At 33.4% G+C, this 24,764-nt stretch overlaps 1 long non-coding RNA gene across 1 annotated transcript; it reads left to right on the top strand.

The window, feature by feature from the left end:
• Nucleotides 1-9,010: 9,010 nt before the first annotated feature.
• On the top strand, nucleotides 9,011-10,918 carry LOC127091865 (uncharacterized). The gene is made up of 2 exons (XR_007792021.1): nucleotides 9,011-9,947; nucleotides 10,416-10,918. It is a non-coding gene; the product is annotated as an uncharacterized LOC127091865 (long non-coding RNA).
• The last annotated feature ends 13,846 nt before the right edge of the window (nucleotides 10,919-24,764 follow it).

Genomic DNA, 24,764 nt, shown 5'->3' on the forward strand with positions numbered 1-24,764 from the left:
GTTTGATGAATCAAATCTTTCTTTTAATTTCTAAAAAAAATCAACCTTTTAAACCATTCCAAATTCCAATTTATAAAAAGTTTCAGTTAGGTTATTCAATTCATATGACTAATTCCTAATCGTTAAGATAAGTAATTAAGGTCATTGTTTCATTTTGATCATAAAATTAAATCATTTTTTTATTTTGATTTATTTAAAATTCAATTCATTTAAAAAACCATTTCAATTTCAATTTAAATCATGTCTAAATTCAATTCATTCTAAAACCATTTCAATTTCAATTTAAATCATGTCTAAATTCAATTCATTCTAAAACCATTTCAATTTCAATTTAAATCATGTCTAAATTCAATCCATTTTAAACTACTCCAATTTCAATTTAAATCTTGTCTCAATTTATTTGAATTAAATCTTGGCCAGGTTTCGATTGACCTTTCTTAAACCAAGTGAATTATTCAAATCATTTTCTAAATAAAGTTGGAAGAAAAAGATTACCTGGATGTAATATCCAGTCGTAATCCCGAATATTAGGCTCAAGCTGTAAGAGCTTGCAAGCCATAAATATTCGTCTTCTCTCCAAAACACATGTAAATATCTCAAACCGTCTTCTTATTAAATTTGGAAGAAAAAGATTACCTGGATGGAATGTCCAGTCGTAATCCCGAATATTAGGCTCAAGCTGTAAGAGCTTGCAAGCCATAAATATTTGTCTTCCTTTTAATACTCTAATATCTAAACCATTTTCTTAATAAGGCGTGAAGAAAAAGATTACCTGGATGGAATGTCCAGTCGTAATCCCGAATATTAGGCTCAAGCTGTAAGAGCTTGCAAGCCATAAATATTCGTCTTCACTTCCACACTCTAATATTCAAAATCATTTTCTAAATAAAAGTTGGAAGAAAAAGGTTACCTGGATGGAATGTCCAGTCGTAATCCCGAATATTAGGCTCAAGCTGTAAGAGCTTGCCAGCCATAAATATTCGTCTTCTCGCCAAAATATCCGTAAATACCTCAAATCACCTTCTAAATAAAGCGTGAAGAAAAAGATTACCTGGATGGAATGTCCAGTCGTAATCCCGAATATTAGGCTCAAGCTGTAAGAGCTTGCAAGCCATAAATATTCGTCTTCTCTTTCACACTCCAAGATTCAAAACCTCTTCTTAATAAAGTTGGAAGAAAAAGATTACCTGGAGGGAATATCCAGTTGTAATCCCGAATATTAGGCTCAAGCTGTAAGAGCTTGCAGGCCATAAATATTCGTCTTCCCTCCAAAACCTTCATAAATATCCGATTCTTTTTCTTAGCAATATTGGAAAGAAACAGACTGCCTGGGTGGAATGTCCAGATGTAGTCCCGAGTACTAGACCCAAGTTGTAAGAGCTTGTAGGTCACAAGTACTCGTCTTTCAAACTTCAAAATACCTAATTCCTACCTTAATACTTTTTCAATAAAGATGGAAATGGAACATGGTGTATACCATGCACTCCTGAGGCTAGGATTCGAGATGTATATCTCGCTCATCCAAGTTCTCGCCATCACTCAAAATACATCCAACCAATCAGACTCATTTCTCGCCGCCGTGCGATTAATCAAAAACCTTTTCATAAATGAAAGATATATTGTCTTAAGTGATACAAAACAATGTTTCGGCCACGATTGTTGAGTAGAGATAAATGACGCTTTTCCGAATGTAGATCTATAAATCCGTTCGATGTGTGGTACGCGTCCACTCCTCATCTGTTTTGGGTAAAACGATGTTTTTGTCGATTAATACAACATAGCTTTCGCTAAAATCGACCAACAAACAAACATTTTTCTACCCAGAACTACGTAAGCCTTGATTTCTCTTTTGAGATACGTAGGAGCAGGATTTGTAAATCTTGTCAGGCCCACTAATAAAAAAACTTAGGTTTAGTCCTTCGTTAAAAAATCCAAAAACATTTTCCTCTCTTTTACTCTTTCTTTCCCACTTAATAATTTGAAAAGCCTAATATTTCAAACTAACATTAACGCACACAACTGACCTAATGGTTCCCGTTGAGTACAACGGACGTGAGGGGTGCTAATACCTTCCCCTTGCGTAATCGACTCCCGAACCCTGATATTGGTTGCGATGACCATATCTTATCCTTTCTTTTATCCTGGGTTTTATCGATATTTCCCCTTTCCTTTTTAGGAATAAATAAAGTTCGGTGGCGACTCTGTTCAGTCCATCATTGCGAGCGTGCGATCGCGCTTCGCTTTGAAGTCGTATCCCCATTTTTTTCGAGGTGCGACAGATGGCGACTCTGCTGGGGACAAGAACATCCCTAAGCGAGTCAAGCCTAGTTAGGTCGTTTGTGTGCCTTTGTTTGTTTACTTTTGTGGCTTTTCTTTATTGATTTTGTTGTCTTTATTGTCATATTGATATAATTTGCTGTATTGGTTCGATTATGGTTTGGTACTTGGATTATTCTGATTGCAAACCTTGTGGGAAAGACTTTTTACCCGAGTCTTGAGTAAAAACATAAGATAGGACGAGGTTGAGTAGTGCGGGTCCGCGAGATGTATTTCTCGTTGGGTCGGTACGAGAACCTCACTTAGAGTAGATTCTTGAGAAGATGTTGTCGCTCGGCAAGTAAGTTGCCGTAAGCTTCGATATTTTCTTTAGGATCCATGACTCTGAGAACCATTTGTAGAACCTTAGTTCTCTGCCCAACTAGGAAAGATGGTTGCGTAGTGTGGGTCTGCGAGATGTATTTCTCGTTGGATCGATGCGAGAACCTCACTTAGAGTAGATTCTTTAGATGGAGTTGATGCCCGGCAAGTAAGTTGCCGCAGGTAGCAAACAGTCTAATGGATCCATGACTCTAGGAACCTTTGAAACCCTAGATCATACCCGGTGAGAACCTATTCTTGGAGAGCAATCTGATTCATCAGTACCACAGACTTTTGAACCCGTGTATGAAAAAAACAAATGTGCATGGCTTGCATTGCATTCATTCGCATTCCATTGCATTTGCATCTCATCATAATGCATGTCATTTTCCAGACAAAATACCAAAAAAACTCATCCATCCTTTGTCCGTGATCAGCAAAGTGATTCCTAACACGCGTTTAGAACAAAGAACCATGTCTCAGGAGATGATGGACGAGCTAAGGAAAAGCCAAGAAGCACTGAATGAGGAACTTAATCTTTTGAAGATCCAAATGAGATGGGTCTTGGAAACCCTGCAAGTCTTGTTGGGAAAAGAGGGTCACCCAATATACACTGCTGCAACAAAGAGAGCTACTACCCCGCATCCATCCGGTGTTACCTCAAGTCAAGGGAAGTTCTATGTGGCAACTCCTCATTTACCAGTATATGGACCTCCCTCAAGGCGTCATCATCAACATCCTCTGGCTATTGCTCCTCAAAGTCACCAAAGTCAGGTTCAAAACAAAAATCAGAATCAGAGCAAGAAGAACCAGGATCACAATGACTCGATTCCGGTACCATATAGCAAGCTCTACCCGCTACTGATCCAGAATGCTTTGGTGACCCCTCGAGCTCTCACGCCTGTGTCACCAGACCTACCATGGTACAATCCAAATGCAACATGTGAATTCCATAAAGGGGCATTGGGACATGACCTAGATTCTTGCTGTGCGCTAAAATATTTGGTACGAGGACTGATTAACAAGAAGAGCTTAGTCTTTGAAGAAGATCACCCGAAGATCAAGTGTGGATACCATACTGGAACAATGGGGCACTCCATCGAGGAATGCAAGAGTTTTATGCTCAAGCTGCAAGGATTGATTGACATAAGGTCACCAACACTCAAGGAGGAAGGCTCAAGTACATATACCTTGATTTCTGGGCCAGGTAATGAGAAAGGGAAAGGACCCTTGAAAACCCTCAAGGTTTTGTTCCACAAGGAAGATGTCAGGGATGTGGCTAATGAGCTATCATTGTTTCCTGGTAAGAGCATTGAGATACCGCCTTGGATTTCCAATGTCACGACCTATACCAATGAAAGAAAAGGAGAAGTGAGTAGTGGATCCAAGAGGGTTGCGTTCAACGATGAGACTGAAGGAAAAGAATTTGAAGATCATCGTGTCAATGTCAAAAAGCTTGTTGATCCAAACCTTCAAGTTTGAAGAAGTCAATTCCCTAAAGTCGGCAATCATTTGGTTGTTTCAACACTTCTTTGTAGTTTCCTTGCATGTTGATTGTTAATTGCTTTTAAACATTGTTGTTTTATTTGAATTGGTAAGATTAATGAAATGTTTATGCATCTTTTGAATTAATCCATTCGTATTCACTCGTTTTTCATTTATGTTAAAAAACAAAAAAAATACTCCTCTCATTCACTTTTGTTTATCAAACTGTTGTGTTAACAAAGATTGGAAGGAGGATGATGAAAATAAAACACCTGAAATTGTTGTGGTATGCTTTTGAAGAAAACCTTGCCGATGATGTAAGGCATTGTTTCAAATCCCCAAACACTGAAGAGATAAGGAGTTAATCCCTAGTCAACCACTTTGAGCCTAGAAGTTGGTGTTTATTTCGGATCTAAAACCCTTAATCTTAACCTGGGGCAGGGTAGTTGTGTTCAGATAGTTTGATCATGCCTTCGATCTTTCAAAAATCGTCCATATGTACACCCTCCAATTAGGTTCAACCACACGTTACCCTTCACGCACATGTTGAAGTGTCGTAGAAGTTGAGAAAAGCTAAAATTAGTGTTGGTTGATCCTTATCCATCAATAATATGGCAGTCACACCTTTAAAAAAAAAAAAAAAAAAAAAACAGAAAAAGTCCGCTAAGTCAAATACCACAAAATGACTTAGGCAAAAGTCAGGGCATCCCGATGGACCGAGAGCTTCAAAGAAGCGGTCCAGGCAAAATTAGGGATAAAGAAAATCAATCAAAAGAGGTCATTAAAACCTCAATAAAAATAAAATAAGGGGACTGCCATTTCAAGAAAATTCGTTTTGAATCCCCATCACACCTTCGAACCCTCTTGGAAGTCGAATGCGTGTATCAAATTAACTGAACGTAGGAACTGGAGATCATCAAGAAGAAGGGGTGGGTAAAAATAAATTTTGAGCCTTATATCCTTTTGTTTCAAAAAACCGTGAACCAGACCACGTTACAACCCTTAAAAGACCTGATTGAGGCAGGGTTCATTTTGAAAGCATACGATAACAAGGTTGTGTTAACCTGACTCCAAACGATTTTTGTTAATCATTTGATAGCACCAACTTGCATACTGTGAATGAGTTGATCACCATTTGTGTTCTTATCAACGACTCGTTCACTGTATTTCACCCGTTCATATCAATAAATTTTGATTTCAAACTTTTGCATAAACACTGCATTAAAATTACCATTTTTGAATGAACAATCTTATTTGCGAGTCAACACTTAGCATCAAAGAAATTCAATACACAGTTGAGGAACTTGATGGAGTGAAAGAAGTCTATTCAGGGGCAAATCACTTTGAGCATCAGTTAATTCGAGCTAATCGCCCTAAGGGTCATCTAGCCAAGAGTAATTTGCTTCAAGACTTAGACCGGGGCAAGACCACCTCAGAGCTCAATGAGTCCAACTATCCAAAAGACAGACAACCAAGAGTCTGCCATTCCAACATTTGGTTAGTCAAGTGCGGACCATTGCAAGTTTCAAGCACTTGGGGCAAGCCCTCTCGAGGTAGTCTCATGGAAAGTTGTTTCCAAACCCACTTTCAAGGTGAACATTTCCAAAGACCCAACAAACTGGGGCAAGATGAGCCACAGAGGGGCAGAACCTCTTTCTTCGTGCTTTCAAACTACTCAAACAAATTCTGCCATACGTCAACAACTATTGAGTTTAAGACGAGTGCCCGAAAATTATACTAGCACGATTCATTAATCCTCCAAAAGGATCCATTGGCTAAGCTGTGGCCATCAAACTGGATAGAATCCTCCTTTGACAATATCTATCATAAAATATTTGGTTGAGTTCTCGGTGTTGAGGAATCATGAGCTTCCATAAAAAGCCTTTACAAACTCCCAGTCTGCCCAGTGTCAGCATTCTCATAATCATGATCATTCATATATCATGCATAAAAGGAAATTCAAATCATGCATAGCCGAAATGTACTTCGTGCTCATTTTGCATTGACCCAGGTCTTGTTGTCGATCCTAGATCTTTTGACCTTTGATTCCAGTTTGTCTTTGGTGCCCTTAAACCATCATCCGGTTTTTGTAGTCATTTTCAAATCCAACCCAGTCGGCACCTATTAGAAAATTTTCCATTTAGGTTCATTTTCTTTTTGGATTATCCGATGAATTTCCGGATTACTCCTTGGTTTATTGATGAATTTCCACAACTTGTCTGATGTATTTCCAGATGTTTCACCATCTATCTGAGGTGTTCTCTGATGTGTCTATATTCTGATGTATTTCCAGAATTTCCTTGATATATTACCAAATGTGTCTGCATTCTGTTGTATTTCCGGAATATCACTTGTAATTCTGATGCATTTCCAGAATTTGTTTCTTTTACTCTCTGATGAATTCTCAGACATGTCACTTTTATTCTGACGAAATTCCAGAACCCCTATGTCGTTCCCTGGAATTGTTTCAAGACTCATTGGTGTCTCCTAAAGATCAGTTGTTGCTAGGCTTATTCCAAGCTCAGTTGCTACTAGAACTCATTTCAAAGTCCAATTGTTGTTGGCAAAATCCGTTAAAAGCTGGTTGTAGTCCATTGCTTACGGTCAGAGTCCAATTGTTTTTATTCCGGGGTCCGGTCATGCTTGAACCTACTCTGAAGATTCTTTGTTCAATCCTATTCAGGTCTTATGCGAACCTGTCATTGAACCTTTTTATTCCGGGGTCCGGTCATGCTTGAACCTACTCTGAAGATTCTTTGTTCAATCCTATTCAGGTCTTATGCGAACCTGTCATTGAACCTTTTTATTCCGGGGTCCGGTCATGCTTGAACCTACTCTGAAGATTCTTTGTTCAATCCTATTCAGGTCTTATATGAACCTGTCATTGAACCTTTTTATTCCGGGGTCAGGTTACACTTGAACCTGCTCTGAAGATCCTTTGTTCAATCCTATTCAGGTCTTATATGAACCTGTCATTGAACCTTTTTATTCCGGGGTCAGGTTACACTTGAACCTGCTCTGAAGATCCTTTGTTCAATCCTATTCAGGTCTTATATGAACCTGTCATTGAACCTTTTTATTCTGGGGTCAGGTTATACTTGAACCTGCTCTGAAGATCCTTTGTTCAATCCTATTCAGGTCTTATATGAACCTGTCATTGAACCTTTTTATTCCGGGGTCCGGTCATGCTTGAACCTACTCTGAAGATTCTTTGTTCAATCCTATTCAGGTCTTATATGAACCTGTCATTGAACCTTTTTATTCCGGGGTCCGGTCATGCTTGAACCTGCTCTGAAGATTCTTTGTTCAATCCTATTCAGGTCTTATATGAACCCGTCATTGAACCTCTTTATTCCGGGGTCCGGTCATGCTTGAACCTGCTCTGAAGATTCTTTGTTCAATCCTATTCAGGTCTTATACGAACCTGTCATTGAACCTCTTTATTCCGGGGTCCGGTCATGCTTGAACCTACTCTGAAGATTCTTTGTTCAATACCCATTCAGGTCATGTATGAACCTGTTTGTTGAACCCCTATTCCGGTATCAGGTCATACATGAACCTGTTCTGAAGAGTTTTTTCCTTGATTATTCCCCAGCGTTGTCAGGTCATATATGGATCTGCTGTAGCGTCTTTTCCTTTATTCGGTTTCGTTAAGTCATGTGTGAACTTACTACCGAAATCCCTTGTATTCTAAGTGTCGTTTATCAAATCTCACTTTGAATACTCCCCAGTGTGTGTCTGATTCTCCAGCAGGACAGTTTTCCCAGCAAGTTGTTTCTTACCATTTGTCTGTCTCCCTGTGGACCGCCAGCATTCCCCACAAATTGGTCTGTTTAGTAGCATCTCCTGTTAAGGGTCCACCATATCCCTAGCAGATAAAAATTACAAAAAAAAAAAGAATCATGCATCCATGCATATCATATCATATCATATCATATCACATCATATCACATCATGTCATAGGGATTCAGGATCAAAATCCGGGTCTTCTTAGTATTTAACTACCTCCCACTATGATCATATGAAGAATGTCCTGCTTCATATTCTCTAGTTGAAGATACTTAAATAGGGGCAACTGTCATACCCCAATTTTGACCCTGAATCGCTGATTCAACACATTAATCATAGTTATTGCATGTCTACATAGCATACCATGCATTCCATACCGCATAATGCCTAAAATATCAGTTGAAATAATTTTTTGGAAATTACAAACAAAACCGATTGAATTAATCAAAGGATGTGCGTTAAATCAGTAAACGAAAAATTTTAAAATCAAGCTTCTAGGCATCAATTTCATTAATCTACATTTCACGTAGTTTAATCTGGTATGCTTGATTTATTTTTCAGTTATTTTTTTCGACCACATTTTTGATCAGCTCAAGCCTGTTTAATCAGTCTAAATTTATTTCAAAAGAAACGCTATATTTTTCCAATAAGTTTATTTCACACTGATTATTTTGGTGCATTCAATTTAATTTTTTGAGCGATTTCGCACTTGATTTTTTATTTATTTTTCCGTTTATTTTCATTATTGTGTCAGAAAAATCAAAAAAAATTAAATAGGTATAATCATGCTCTCATTTTAATTTTATCATAAAAATGTGAAATTTATTTTATTTAAGTGATTTAAATTGATTTAAGATTCTAGAAGGATATTCTAGGCATTTTAATTTGGTTAACAATGTTGTGTTTCTTTGGTCCAATCATAGCCTTTAATTCAAATTAATCAGTGATCCCAATTGAAAGACACATGGATCCCTATCCTCAATTATCCCTCTCAACCAATGATCCTTTGACACATCACAAGAAAAAAGAGAAAAAACAAAAGTTAAAGAAGTAATAAAGAAAAAATAGAGATTTATGACACAAAAGAGGGACTCTCAACGTCTCTCTTGAGGATCTCATTAAGAGATCCCTCACTTTTCAAAAAAAGACAAAAAAAATAAAAAAAATAATAAATATGTGGACAGCCCACGTGACCCTCTATCTTCTCTCTGAATCCTCTAAAAAAAAGACCTTTCCTCTTCTTCACTCACAAAAAAACCCTAGCGGCTCACTCTCTCCAACGGCTTCATTCGTAAAAACCTAGTCGCCTTCCCTCTTCTTCCCCACAAAAAACCCTAGCCGCCACCTTCATTTTCATCATCTCCTTCACCGAAATCCTTCTTCCACACACTCACTCTCCGCCGCCACCCTTCATTTTCTTCAACTTCTTCACTTCAAAAAAACCTATCGCCGCTCCACACCATCTCGGAAAACCCTTCCGCTCAAAATTCATTTCATTCCCTCAACACAAAAACCCTTTCCGTAAAAACTTCAAAATCCCAATCGCTTCCGTCATCTCCTTTCGCACCACCCCTCTCCACCGATCTTCTCCACCGTACACCGAACCTACTGCCGCCACACGCCATTTACCCACCACCATAAACCCTCCTTCATTCCGAAACCCTCACTCTCTCAAACTTGAATTTTGAATCGCGATCCATCTCGTGCATCTAATTCCAGTTTTGGATCCTCAACCGTCAGTCACGCGCACGACGACGATCTGTTCGTGATAAGAAGGGACAGTCTAGTATACGATGGTGATTTTGCATCTAAGTCGGAGATTTCTTCTCCGCGCCGGTTTATGACAAACCAGTATACGATGGCGATGCTTTTGATGGGGTGCCTGGGTTGAAGAGCATGACGAAGTTTAGTTTTCATATTTGTCTTCGTGTCCGAAAATGAAAAGGAGTTTGGTTCTGGCAGGAAGGGATTGTAGAAAAGGATAAAGTTGTTTCTGTCTTTAACTATTTACTACCTGGATTCGAAAGAAAACAACGGTAACCTCTACATTCTGAACTCAATATTCAATCCAATCCATTTTTGGTTCAAAAACAGTGGTTATTATCGTTTATTTTTGGGTGTTTGTAAATGGTCTTTCATAGTTTTTTTGAGCAGGGTTCTGTAGAGTTGTTGTTGCCATGATATATCGGTTTGATTTCGTTTTCGTAACTTTATGACCACTGTAATCTAATTTGGTGTTGTTGCAACTGAACTTTGTTTTGTCGGTTTCGAGTTCGTAAAGCTTGTTTCTCCTTTCAGTTCGTATTGATATTTGTTGTTTTGCTTATGATTTCTTTGACTGAGTTTTGTTTTCCTTCTAGTGCTGTTAACGGTCCTTTACCTGGTTTTGAAGGATTTGGAGGTTTTGAGTTTAAGGGATGACCCTTTCACTGGTGTTGTTCCCAGTTTCATTGGTTAGCTTGAAGTTGCTTAAAGATTTGAATTTGACTAATAACTTGTTTCAGGATCCTGTGCCTGATTTTGGTGCTGGCCTCGTCGTGGTCTTTGGCATTTGCCTTAGCTTAAAGTTTGTATTTCTATTTGTTTCCGCATCAGGTGTTGGTTTTGTTAACTGGGAGTTACTCTTTGAGACTTTATCTTGTTTATAGTTACACGTATGTTTTGGGAATGTTGCTTGCTATGCAGATCAGTTATGCAGGTTTGTTGCAGTTTAGGATTGGTATCGGCGCCGGCATGCACATTGGAGCGTTTGGATCGTGGCTTTGCTTTTGAAATTGGCAGAATTGTTATTCATGAAAGTGATACTGTTGAAAGTGCTCACAAGGAAATTGCTTGGCGTTTGCTTAAGGGTGCTGCTAATTGGCAAAGGAGCCTTTTGAATCTGCCCTATTTTGATATTAAATTTTATTAAGTCTGTTTTGTGTCTTGGTTTGGGTGTCAAGTTTTTATGTTGTTTCTGTTTGATTATTCAAATTGAAATCTAGTTTTGCTTGAAACCTTTTCATTAGTTTGATGAATCAAATCTTTCTTTTAATTTCTAAAAAAAATCAACCTTTTAAACCATTCCAAATTCCAATTTATAAAAAGTTTCAGTTAGGTTATTCAATTCATATGACTAATTCCTAATCGTTAAGATAAGTAATTAAGGTCATTGTTTCATTTTGATCATAAAATTAAATCATTTTTTTATTTTGATTTATTTAAAATTCAATTCATTTAAAAAACCATTTCAATTTCAATTTAAATCATGTCTAAATTCAATTCATTCTAAAACCATTTCAATTTCAATTTAAATCATGTCTAAATTCAATTCATTCTAAAACCATTTCAATTTCAATTTAAATCATGTCTAAATTCAATCCATTTTAAACTACTCCAATTTCAATTTAAATCTTGTCTCAATTTATTTGAATTAAATCTTGGCCAGGTTTCGATTGACCTTTCTTAAACCAAGTGAATTATTCAAATCATTTTCTAAATAAAGTTGGAAGAAAAAGATTACCTGGATGTAATATCCAGTCGTAATCCCGAATATTAGGCTCAAGCTGTAAGAGCTTGCAAGCCATAAATATTCGTCTTCTCTCCAAAACACATGTAAATATCTCAAACCGTCTTCTTATTAAATTTGGAAGAAAAAGATTACCTGGATGGAATGTCCAGTCGTAATCCCGAATATTAGGCTCAAGCTGTAAGAGCTTGCAAGCCATAAATATTTGTCTTCCTTTTAATACTCTAATATCTAAACCATTTTCTTAATAAGGCGTGAAGAAAAAGATTACCTGGATGGAATGTCCAGTCGTAATCCCGAATATTAGGCTCAAGCTGTAAGAGCTTGCAAGCCATAAATATTCGTCTTCACTTCCACACTCTAATATTCAAAATCATTTTCTAAATAAAAGTTGGAAGAAAAAGGTTACCTGGATGGAATGTCCAGTCGTAATCCCGAATATTAGGCTCAAGCTGTAAGAGCTTGCCAGCCATAAATATTCGTCTTCTCGCCAAAATATCCGTAAATACCTCAAATCACCTTCTAAATAAAGCGTGAAGAAAAAGATTACCTGGATGGAATGTCCAGTCGTAATCCCGAATATTAGGCTCAAGCTGTAAGAGCTTGCAAGCCATAAATATTCGTCTTCTCTTTCACACTCCAAGATTCAAAACCTCTTCTTAATAAAGTTGGAAGAAAAAGATTACCTGGAGGGAATATCCAGTTGTAATCCCGAATATTAGGCTCAAGCTGTAAGAGCTTGCAGGCCATAAATATTCGTCTTCCCTCCAAAACCTTCATAAATATCCGATTCTTTTTCTTAGCAATATTGGAAAGAAACAGACTGCCTGGGTGGAATGTCCAGATGTAGTCCCGAGTACTAGACCCAAGTTGTAAGAGCTTGTAGGTCACAAGTACTCGTCTTTCAAACTTCAAAATACCTAATTCCTACCTTAATACTTTTTCAATAAAGATGGAAATGGAACATGGTGTATACCATGCACTCCTGAGGCTAGGATTCGAGATGTATATCTCGCTCATCCAAGTTCTCGCCATCACTCAAAATACATCCAACCAATCAGACTCATTTCTCGCCGCCGTGCGATTAATCAAAAACCTTTTCATAAATGAAAGATATATTGTCTTAAGTGATACAAAACAATGTTTCGGCCACGATTGTTGAGTAGAGATAAATGACGCTTTTCCGAATGTAGATCTATAAATCCGTTCGATGTGTGGTACGCGTCCACTCCTCATCTGTTTTGGGTAAAACGATGTTTTTGTCGATTAATACAACATAGCTTTCGCTAAAATCGACCAACAAACAAACATTTTTCTACCCAGAACTACGTAAGCCTTGATTTCTCTTTTGAGATACGTAGGAGCAGGATTTGTAAATCTTGTCAGGCCCACTAATAAAAAAACTTAGGTTTAGTCCTTCGTTAAAAAATCCAAAAACATTTTCCTCTCTTTTACTCTTTCTTTCCCACTTAATAATTTGAAAAGCCTAATATTTCAAACTAACATTAACGCACACAACTGACCTAATGGTTCCCGTTGAGTACAACGGACGTGAGGGGTGCTAATACCTTCCCCTTGCGTAATCGACTCCCGAACCCTGATATTGGTTGCGATGACCATATCTTATCCTTTCTTTTATCCTGGGTTTTATCGATATTTCCCCTTTCCTTTTTAGGAATAAATAAAGTTCGGTGGCGACTCTGTTCAGTCCATCATTGCGAGCGTGCGATCGCGCTTCGCTTTGAAGTCGTATCCCCATTTTTTTCGAGGTGCGACAAATATTAATTTATATAAAGATTTATTTCGCTTTTAACGAGTTTAATCAAAAATCTGATATTATTTATTAGAGAATCTGAAAAATATAAAAAATATTAAATTAAATATTTAAGATTAAAAAAATCTTAATATCACATACTCATTCAAAAAATATAAATATTTAGATCATTTCTTATATATATATATATATATATATATATATATATATATATAATTCTCAAGATTCTTATAATACCCTTTAAGACACAGTTAATATTAATTAAATTTAATAATTTTACTGGTGCGAAGAGTCAACCAAGTATCTTTGATATAATCAACAAATCTAAAATAATGAATACAATAAATGATTAGTCAAATCGCATCAAACTCTGCTCACATTTCTTCTCTATAGTAGAATAAAGAACGTATTTTCCATTAACTTAACATTACTTCTTGATTGTCCTTTAATACACATTTCTTTATATTATTGAAACCGACAAAAAAAATAACTATACTTGGAAACACAATTCCAATAACATTTATTTAAGTTAGATCTCTATAAGAGTCACAAACATTTTGGGAATTAAAATAATTTCTTTAATTTTGAAATATTGACCTTAGTCAGATACTCAATAAACTCACGGCTCCCGCGCTTGAAACCAATGTTGATAATACTCGTTGAGATTACAAATATCAAAATATAATATTGTAACATAGTAATGCATATACTGTTACACTAATATATCAAATATTCATTGTAACATTAACAATAAGCATTCAATCGAGAGAAAAAAATAACATGCAACAAAATTTAAGGATTCAAATATATCAACTTAGATGCATCAATACTACATCTCAAAATGATATTCTTCACAGTTGTATAAACTGAACAAAAGACCAGAAAACCTATATTCAAAAACTTAATGGATCTTCAGAAAAAATAGTAAAAATCACATCATTTTAGAAAAAAAAACATATACTAAATCAGTGATTCAATCAAACATGAATGAGACAATAAAGTCATATAATCAAATAGAAACAAGAAGAGTAGTCGAGAAATAAAGTCATTACCTGAGTTGAAAGGGAACAATGAAGCTTTTGTTTTACTCCTCAATTTATTTTATCATAATCTAGAATACTTTTTTTTCGTTAAATAGACTTTTATTCACAAGTTAAAATTTCACAATTGTTAAGGATAGCTTTACCATATTTCATCATAAATTTTTAGTTTTTATTAAATTTAAATTTAAAAAGTAAAATATTATTTACTTTTTATATATTGTATCCGACTTTAATATTACTTGCTAATATATTACTTTAAAAATATAATTATAAAACATATCTTTAAAATTCATATTACATATAGTTAAATAATTCTATTAAAGATTTTAAATTCAAATTCAATCCTTAACGCAGCAGAGTTAACTCTTTTTAAAAAGAAATTTAGTGCCTATTAAGATCCTCTCAAATTTGAGAATTAGTCTATAGAGGATACTTGGTTTATATGACGCATATAAAACATGAGTCAAAGAAATAAAATTCTAGAGTTTCAATTTAATTTTATATACTTTTCAAAATTACTTGCAACACTTATGAAATATTTAAGAATATACATTAAGAAAAATTAATATTTACAAAAGTTATCTTAAAGAACAAATTAATATTACCCAACATTTTTTATAAAAAAAGTTTTATTTTAAAATAAAAAATATAAACTTTATTTTTTACATTTAAAAAATACTACAGATGAAAATTTGCAGCAAAATTTGCATATAGGGTTCTTGCGGATCTTTCTTAACATATCAGAATAATTTAATTTCGCAGCAAAATCTGAAGGTATCTTAAAAATCAGAAAAATAAAAATATTTTATGATTGATAAATGATAGATTAATTGAAGTATTTGATAAAATACTAGTTATGATAATTAAAGTGTTTGATAAAATACTAGTTATGACAACTGATAAATATAAAATAATATAAACCATGATCATATTACATATTATTATTAAATTGTTTTTTATTTAAAATAAAATGTAACGACAAACATAGGTAAACAATGTTAAATATATATGTAAAATTAAATATAATATTAAAATATATTCTATACATATAAATTTATATGTGATTAACGAATGATAGAGTTGGAGAGAACAACCATAGAAAGTGATATTGGAATCATAAATAGAGAATGAGGAAGATGGGTTGGAAATCACAGATAAAAATTTTCATAATTTTTTTAAGGGATTAGTATGCACTGTTAATATAAAAAGATTTACATTGTCAATTCAATTTCATCATCCATTTGTATTATTTTATAGATTTTTAAAATAAAAGTCAAATATATTTTAAGAGATTAATTATTATACACTGTCAGTGTAGAAAGTTTTACACTATCGATCCATCACTATCACCCGTTTGTATTATTTTATAGATTTTTAAAATAAAAGTCAAACTTGTTTTAATATCCAACGTCTATGATTAATTGACGGTATAAAATCCCTTTACACTGTCAGTGTATTTCAATTAAATCCATATTTTAATATCAAACGTCTAGGATTAACTAACGGTGTAAAATCTTTTTACACTGTCAATGTATTTCAATTAAATCATTTTTTTAAATACAAAATATACTTTTTTCTATTCATTACATTTAAATTATAATACATTTATAAAAGATAAAAGTGAATTTTAATTAGAACAATATAAAAATGAAAATGAAAGAAAAAATGACAATCCAAAAATTATAAATTCAAAAGCTACTTCAAATAATTTTTAAAAAATTCATATGTTAGTAAAAAAATTAAAAGCTAAAAACAGTTAACAAACAAATTTTTTGTTGTTTTTTTTATTAGAAGTGAATTAAAAAGTTAAAAGTTAAAATTCAATGTTTTGGAATTATCAAACATATTCTAAATATGTCAATTGAGGCAACTCCAACACAGAAAGAAATATGTTTACCAAATTTATGGAACCTTAATGCATAGTAAATAAGTCGCTCATGACATCCAAGCTTTCACACTTTCTACTTTAAAACACATGTTTTTTAACTTCATTTATTTTCATCAAATGTTCCATTTCGGTCCTTAGACTTTTTAAAGATAATTTAATTGTCTTTCGAATCTTATAAATCTAGTACATATCATTATGATTTTTCTTATTTCAATTTCGAAGAGAATTTAATGCAATATTATATTTTGTCAATTTATGAGTGTGTCTACCACTAATGAATGATCAATCAACATATGAAATAAATCATGGTTATAAAATTTGCCTATCACTTTAACCGGTTTCTTTTTTAGACTATTGCACTTGAACTTTAACCTAATTTTTCATATTTTCCACTTCTTTTAGGGATTTTTTAACTCCATTGTCCTATATTTAAAAATTTATTTTTAATCTATCCTATTTTAAAAACAAATTCCCACAATATCCTGTTTTTAGAATATACTCGTCCAATGAATGGACGACGTCATGAAAACTTTTTTTGGATAGAAGGGACTCGGCCAATGGATGACAAAGTGGATGAATGGTCAATTTTTTTATATATATTTTTAATTTAAATATATTTTATTATTAATATTTTAATATAATATAAATAAATAAAATATAAAAAAAATATTCTTCAACAACTTTGTCATCCATTGGCCGAGTCCTAACACTACAAAAAAAACTATCAATGACTCGTCCAACCATTGATAGAGTGTATTCATTCGTAAAATGATCTTCATGAACTCGTCTATTCATTGAACGAGTGCATTCTAAAAATAAGACATTCTAGATTTTTTTTTTTCAAAATGGGGGTTGATTAGAAATAAATTTTCAAATATAAGGGCAAGGTAATAAAAAAAAATCCCTTTTACAATCAAAATCTATTTGTCTTTTTTTTCCTTCCCATCTTTACATATGATTTTGTAATGATCACAACCATTTTGCTTTAAATACACACCTCTCTAATCCATATCAACAAAATTTCTCTTGTGCCAATTTTTTTATCTATTATAAATGCTTTGCCAGATTCTCATTTTAGACTATATTCTTCATTGATTCATTTTTGAAAAAAAAATTAACCTAAAACTATTAAAATGGATAAATTTCGGTTTGAATATTAAAACCAGATATTTGTTTTAGAAACGTTCTATTTGAATAGTTCCAATAAAAATAAATTGTCAAAGTTTTAACATTGAAATTGCTATTTTAAATATTCAAATTGAATATATGAATTTCTAAACCTTTGATTTAAACAGTCAAACTGAAAGTTTCTATAAAGTGAATATTCCAAAAATTTATTCAAACATACATTTATTATAAAGATTTTTTTATTTAGAAAGAGAGTATGTTTTCTAGAAAAATAGAAAAAGTGAAGTTTTTGAAAGATTAAAAAAGAACGATCTTTTGGAATTGTCATAATTTGTGGTATAGGTCTAAAAGAGGGTATAAGAGGATATGAAGTCCAAATTTACACGTTGGCAGGCTTAGGAAAATTAGTATATGAATTAAGAAAAATCTACTTGGCACCCCCTACTTCTACATTGCACCCCCGCATATCCAATGTTTTTATCATAAGACTTATAACTTATTAAAATCAACATATTTCAATTTTTTTCTTTCAAAAAATAATATTTTGGCTCGGAGATTTGGTGGAAAATTTTGGACTTATACAATTAAGTAGTGCTTTCTATTCGATTTATGTGCTTTTACCAAATATTTTCCTAAAATACTGGTTTTTTTCCACATAATTCATGTATTGTTAACAATTTTTAAAATTGCATGGTATAATCTACTTTTTTTTAGCATTTTTATCGCGATTTTCAAAAAATTCAGTACAAAACTATATGTATTTATTGGATTTTTTAAAATAGTTGATACATAGCATATTGAATATTAGATACTTTAAAATTGTTTGTAAGATTATAAATTTGGGTTATCAAAATTTCAAAAAGTTCGGGATACGTAGGGGTGTGGTCGATTTTTTTTTAAAATTCAGTAGGATAGAGTTTTTTTGTTGTTGCTATGTTCAGTGAGAAAAAGAAAGGCCGATACTGATAATCTTAGTTCATTATTTTCGATTGTTTCGACTATTTTATATTGAACTGAATTATGTTGAAATTTTAACTTAACTTAACATTGTATTATATGAAAATTAGCATCACATTACCATAACATGAACATAATTTACAAAAATATCAATATAATCCTAACAACAATATCAATATAATACAAATTATGTTGACTTCTTGAGTTCTTCTTCCCAGTGCATTATATGTCTTGTATATAGTGTTTCTCATGCTCTTGCATCATCATTATAATTCTCTTTTCAGGGAATAATGATGAGAGACAATGGACAATCAAATCTTATCTTCAACTAAATCCAATGACTGTTGTTAACAAAACCAACTACAATAATTTTATGTCTACTCGAATACATAGATGGAGATACCACAATTGGAAGAAAGTGACGTTGAGGTTACTGGACAAAGATACAATATCACAATCTATCTAGAAGAAATAGGGTAACCCATGTCAGAAATCATTATCCATTTCTCACGATCTTGAACACCCAAGTTAGAGATTCGCAATGAGCTCCTAACTTCTGAGACTGTGTCATAAAACACCTTCGAATACAAATGATTGTTTTGATAATCTTCACCATCTAACCGTGTCTGAATCAATGACCATGAATCTTCACCTCATCCAATTAAATCTCCAATAACACAAAAATCATATCTTTTACATCTATAATATCTTCAATGTAGTCATGCGAGAAAATAGGAAACCAAGACAAGTAAAGATGTCTTGAAGACATGCTAGGCATTTGACTTAATAGAGCTTCACTAGATGATCTCTTAGACGTTTTACTCCCCTACAAGGCATCAACATACTCCCAATTTGAATGATCACTATGCACATCACTTTATTGCCTCCTTTTACTTTTCTTAACTCCCCTTTTGGCTTGTACTTCACTGGTAGCAGACACATAGAATTTGTGCATGGATATGTAAGTTCATACACCTTTTTCTTCATCTCCCTTTTACCAATAATATCCAAGCTGCTGAAATACCTCTTCAACTCTTCACATTCTTCTTCTAAGTCTAATTATATCTCACTCTCTTCTTCAATAACTTCACATTCTTCAATGTATAATTTCCTCCAAAACACATGAATAAATTCTAATGGAACAAGATAACCTTGTATTTGAAGATCTATAAGTTTACAGACACAAGGTAACCGATGTGTTTTCCTAATGAAGAATTTGCATGCATCTTTGTCGACACCAACTCTTTTTACCCTTTCTTAATTCCTTTACAATGTGTTGTATACATTGTCTAGAGACGAAGTCATGAAATCTTGAGTAAAATTGAAAGTTATACTAATGCTCAATGTTGATAATTTTTTTTTTGAAATGACACTTCAATTGCACATAGTTGCAACTTCAACATGGTGTTGATTGCATCCCATCATATACAAAAATATCCTAGAATAGTATTCAACATGTTTTTGAGTCTCCAATGAGCATACTCAACCCTATAAAAAATATTAAAGAAAGATGTAACAAATAAATCGATAAATATTTGCAAAATAATATTAAACTCACAAGGTTAAAAAATGTACATGTTTGTTGTCGTTTTCCCTAAATGAGTGGCTTAATTAGTCCATGCATAAAAGAAATCTTTGTAGAGTGTCAACCATGTTTGGTGTACATAATTACTAAATGAAAGGATATCAATAAATACTATCTCAAAATACTGCAAGTGTTACTCAAACTCAAAATTGTATTTGAATACATGACTTTGTGCCATTAATCCATAACATGCTTTTGCTTATTAGCCTCGACGTACTCCTTGCACTTTGAACTAACAAATTTTGAAATCTGGAATACACACAAGAAATGGAATAATGATGGGAGCACAACTTCAATGGCATTCATCAGAGCAAGTTCCTGATTCGTCACCATGACCTTGGGAAGCAACTTCTTGAATGTGAACAGCTACTTCAGCTTCTCTAGTTTCCGTGTGAAGTTTTCCTCCCTTTCGTATTCTAAGTAGGCAAACACAATCGAGAAAGTCAATTTGATTGACGTAACACCAACGATCTCAAGTAATGGGAGCCAATACTTGTTAGTTTTTTTATGTACAGTCAAAAATCAATATCAAATGAAACATGTTCAATAACTTCACAGAATCAGGATATGTCAAGAATCTATCAACAATAACCTTTTATTCCTCCATGTTTTTGGTCTAACACGTGTATTTCTCATCATGAATTAGGATCAACAAATGTTGCATTTTCATGTATGGACCTCTGATAGTAGACCGATATGTTGATCTTGCCTTATACATGTGCGTCATAGTTGTCAGATTATCAACATCCCTATCTTTCAATGTAGCCACTATGAACCTAGATGCATGTGGTATTTTGTCATGTCATTTACAAACAGTCTTTCATCGAGTTTTATACGACTTAATATGTCATGACCCTCAAAATCCTTAGCTATATCATGATTGTGAATATCACATTTAAACGTTATGTTTCAACCACCACCGCTTGACACAAATTTCAACTTAAATGAACATTTAACTCTTCTACTACAAGTGAGTTAAGACGATTTTTGGTTCTTGTAGTTTCCTCTCCTCTCACGATCCATAATCAATTTGTTTTTCCTCACTCTTTTCACATTTGTTGTATTAGAATAAACAGTAACAACAATAATATCATGTTGTCTCCCAATACACTACGTTCATGATAACACTTTAGTTTGGAAGGAAAATATCTTTCAATTTTAACATATAATGAATTACTTATAGATACCATAACTCGGTTAAAAATTTCAAAAGTTCATATAAAATATGTAAGTAAAATATATCAAGTCTGTGGTGAAGAACTGAGTAAATTTTGTAGGAGAACCATCCATCTTAAATGCATATAAGCAAATCATGCTTAAATAACTATTAAATTTTTTAGGGGCTGGGAAGAATAGCAGTATATCAGATTTTTTTTAATTTTCGATAAACACAAAACTGTGTATCAGATATCTTGAAAAATCAAATTAGAATTCAACCAAAATTTTAAAAGTTCGATAAAATTACATATATTTTCTTCTGGATCAATAAAAAATATTCCGAATTTTTTAATAACACTACCAACAATTTTGCGTTTTACTGACTTTTTAAAGTAATTTTGTATACCAAGTATAATTTCTGAAAGAGGTAAATAATGATATGAGTAGTTTTGTCATTATAGAATTTTCCTGAATTTATCCATCTATGATTTAATAACATTACTATTATCAATGCATATGTTTAATCCAATTTCTATAATTATTATTTTATTAGTCTATTTTGATCATTTTAGGCTGATTTAAAAAATATAAATGAATGAAAAACAATAGTACACTACGCCAAAAATTGGAATAGACAGCGCACCTTAGAGGGCGCTTTATTACAAAAGCGCACTCTAAAGTGAAGAGAAAAAATAAGGAGCGAACAACTGGAATAGACAGCGCACTTTAGAGGGCGCTTTTGTAACAAAGCGCCCTCTAAAGTGAAGCGAAAAAATAATGAGGAAATGGAGGGACACCAATAGAGGGCGCGTTTATGAAAGCGCCCTCTAAGGGTACCCTTAGAGGGCGCTTTTAAAAAAGCGCTCTCTAAGTCCATGTACATTTCCAGTTTATAAGGCGCTTTTGGAAAGCCTTAGAGAGCGCTTTTAGAAGCGCCCTCTTAGGCCCCCTTTAGAGGGCGCTTTTTTTACACAAGCGCCCTCTAAGGTCCCCTTTAGTAAACATTAAAATTATAACATATACTGCATGTCTCTTTATTTTCCCTCGCTATACGCTATTTCGTTTACGTAACTGGGTTTTCTCTCTACTGCGATTACTCTCTACTGCGATTACTCTCGTCCTCTGTTCGTTCTCCCTCCCTCACCGTCGTCGTCGCCGTCGCCTTTTTCTGCTGTTGCGTTCACGTTCACTGAGTTATCTGCGTCCACCGTCGTTGTTCACTTTCTTCTCCATCATTACCGTCACTTTGAAGGTATTTCTCTCAATAGTTTGTATTTTCAGGTGTTTGATTAGGGCATTTTGTAAACTAAGTTTTACATTTTGTGCATTATGTTGATTAATGTTGTTTAGGGCAAACGAGCACTATATGGTGTTCATGAGCACCTTGTTGAAAATCATTTTTTGTTATTTTTGTGTGTATGGTTTTGATCACTGAATGTTGTATGTTGTATGGTTATGTAAGGTTTTTTATTTCTGATTGAAAACAGATGTCATTTGGAGTGTGTTTGAGCTTGTGCTTGGAAGTTTGATGATTATGGATGCAAGTTTGTTCATGTTCCAAACACCATAAGTTTGCATTGGTCTTTTGTATGCAGTAGGTGTGTGTGAGTTTGTATTCAATAATGATGAAAAAAAGATAGAGTTTAGATTGTTGTAACATGAGAGAAATGGAAGGTATATGAATGTGTTTTTTGTGTAGCTTCACGAATATGGTCATTGTCTTACTTGGGTCTTATTGAATCATTTCTATATTACAGATAAAATGGCTAGTAACCAAGACGATACCCATGACGCGAGTGGATCACGTAACAATGTTGAAAATGAAATCAAACGAGGATTGACTGTTATGAAGTCAATCATTCGTGCAAGAGACAAGGGTGAAAAATTCGAAGTACATTGGAGTGCTGAAGACCAACTAATTGAGCCTAACGGTTCAATGTTGGCAAGTTACATTGGTTTCCTTGTTCGACAACATATTCCGATTACATGTGATAATTGGAGAAGTCCGGAATTGAAGGTTGACAAAGAAAAAATATGGTCCGAGATATAGGTACTTACCATATATTGTTATATGTTTTTTTTGTTTTATTTTACAGTGGTCACTGGGTGTTGGTTGCTATGGATCTTTCGAGACTAATGGTGTATTATCTCGATTCGTTACCGGGTGATTGGAGTAAATATCCGAGTATGAAGAAGACGGTTGACGCGTAAGTGAAATTCCCCTAAATATTCGTGTGTATTTGTATATTTAATTATGTCTGTCAGATTGATCTCAATATATGTTTTTATTTTGTTAGGGCAATACTAAAATTTAGATCGAAAAAGAATTATCGTAATAGGAAGGACATTACCTGGGTCAGAGTTCAGGTATATATTAATTTTCTTATTTTTGCTTATAATAGTGTTTGTAAGAAATTAACTATATATATATATATATATATATATATATATATATATATATATATATATATATATATATATATATATATATATATATATATATATATATATATATATATATATATATATATATATATATATATATATATATTGTTTTTTTTCTGTGTAGTGTCCTCAGCAAAACAATTCGATCGATTGCGGATTTTTTGTATTGAGATTTATGAGAGATATCATTGCGTTGAATCGTATAGACATCCCAAAAATGGTATGGAATAATAACTTAGGGTTTATTTTAATATTATCGGATATTTCATCTAATTTGTTACTAAATCATGAATATGTTTTATTCTCTTAATTGTAGTACTTTGACGAATACAAATCTTACTCAAGAGCTCATTTGGATGAAATGAAGGATGAATTGTGTCAATTCATTATTGATCATAGAATCATATAGGTTGTAGTTGTTGTACATATATGTATGGAATATTGTTGTACATGCATGAATATCAATATATTAATATTGTATATATGGAGGATTAATGTTGTATATAAATGGATTCATGTTGTATATATCAATGGATTAATGGTGTATAACATTGGATTAAAGGATGAAATCAATATGAATTTTACACTTTTGCAGCATGCGAACAGGTTCCCAATTAAATACCCACTGTTTTTCAAACAATTTTTTTAAAAATAACTAACACTTTAGAGGGCGCTTTCTGTAGGAAGCGCCCTTTAAACACTTTACATTGACAACTTTAGAGGGCGCTTTGTCCAGAAAGCGCCCTCTAAGGTGGCCCTTTATGGACCACTCCAGAGGGCGCTTTTTTCTGAAAGCGCACTATAATGTGGCCCTTAAAGGGCCACTTTAGAGAGCGCTTTCTCCAGGAAAACAAAGCGTTGTCTTTACCTATGTCAGCGCCACTTTAGAGGGCGCTTAAAAGCGCTGTTATAGGCCAAAATAAGCGCCCTCTTTTCCCTTATTTGGCGTAGTGGTAGTTCATGTTAATTATTAGTGTGTTTACATTATTATAAATATAGAATAAAGAATAGTAATATTTATAGTATTATTTAAACAAAAATAAAAATAAAAGATAACAATTAAAAATAAAAAGTTTGTAGTTGTTGTTGGAAATGCGACAATGTTATAAAACAGAAAGGAGCAAGTAAATGCAAGTTGAGTGGCACCAAGACTCGAAAAGAGAGAAAATGTAACTATCTTGAACTCCATAGATTTTTTTAATCAATTAATACATCAGATAGAGCTAATACAAACTGTAGAATTTTTTTTCTATACATCCGATTAAACTTGACATCCTCAATTTTTCATATCAATTAACATATCTTTTTCATTTTTTTTATTAATAAGGTGTTAAAAACTTTATCTCTTGCATGAAAAATCTGATAGA

Source organism: Lathyrus oleraceus, chromosome 6 (assembly GCF_024323335.1).
Source record: "Lathyrus oleraceus cultivar Zhongwan6 chromosome 6, CAAS_Psat_ZW6_1.0, whole genome shotgun sequence".
NCBI classification, from domain to species: Eukaryota; Viridiplantae; Streptophyta; class Magnoliopsida; order Fabales; family Fabaceae; genus Lathyrus; species Lathyrus oleraceus.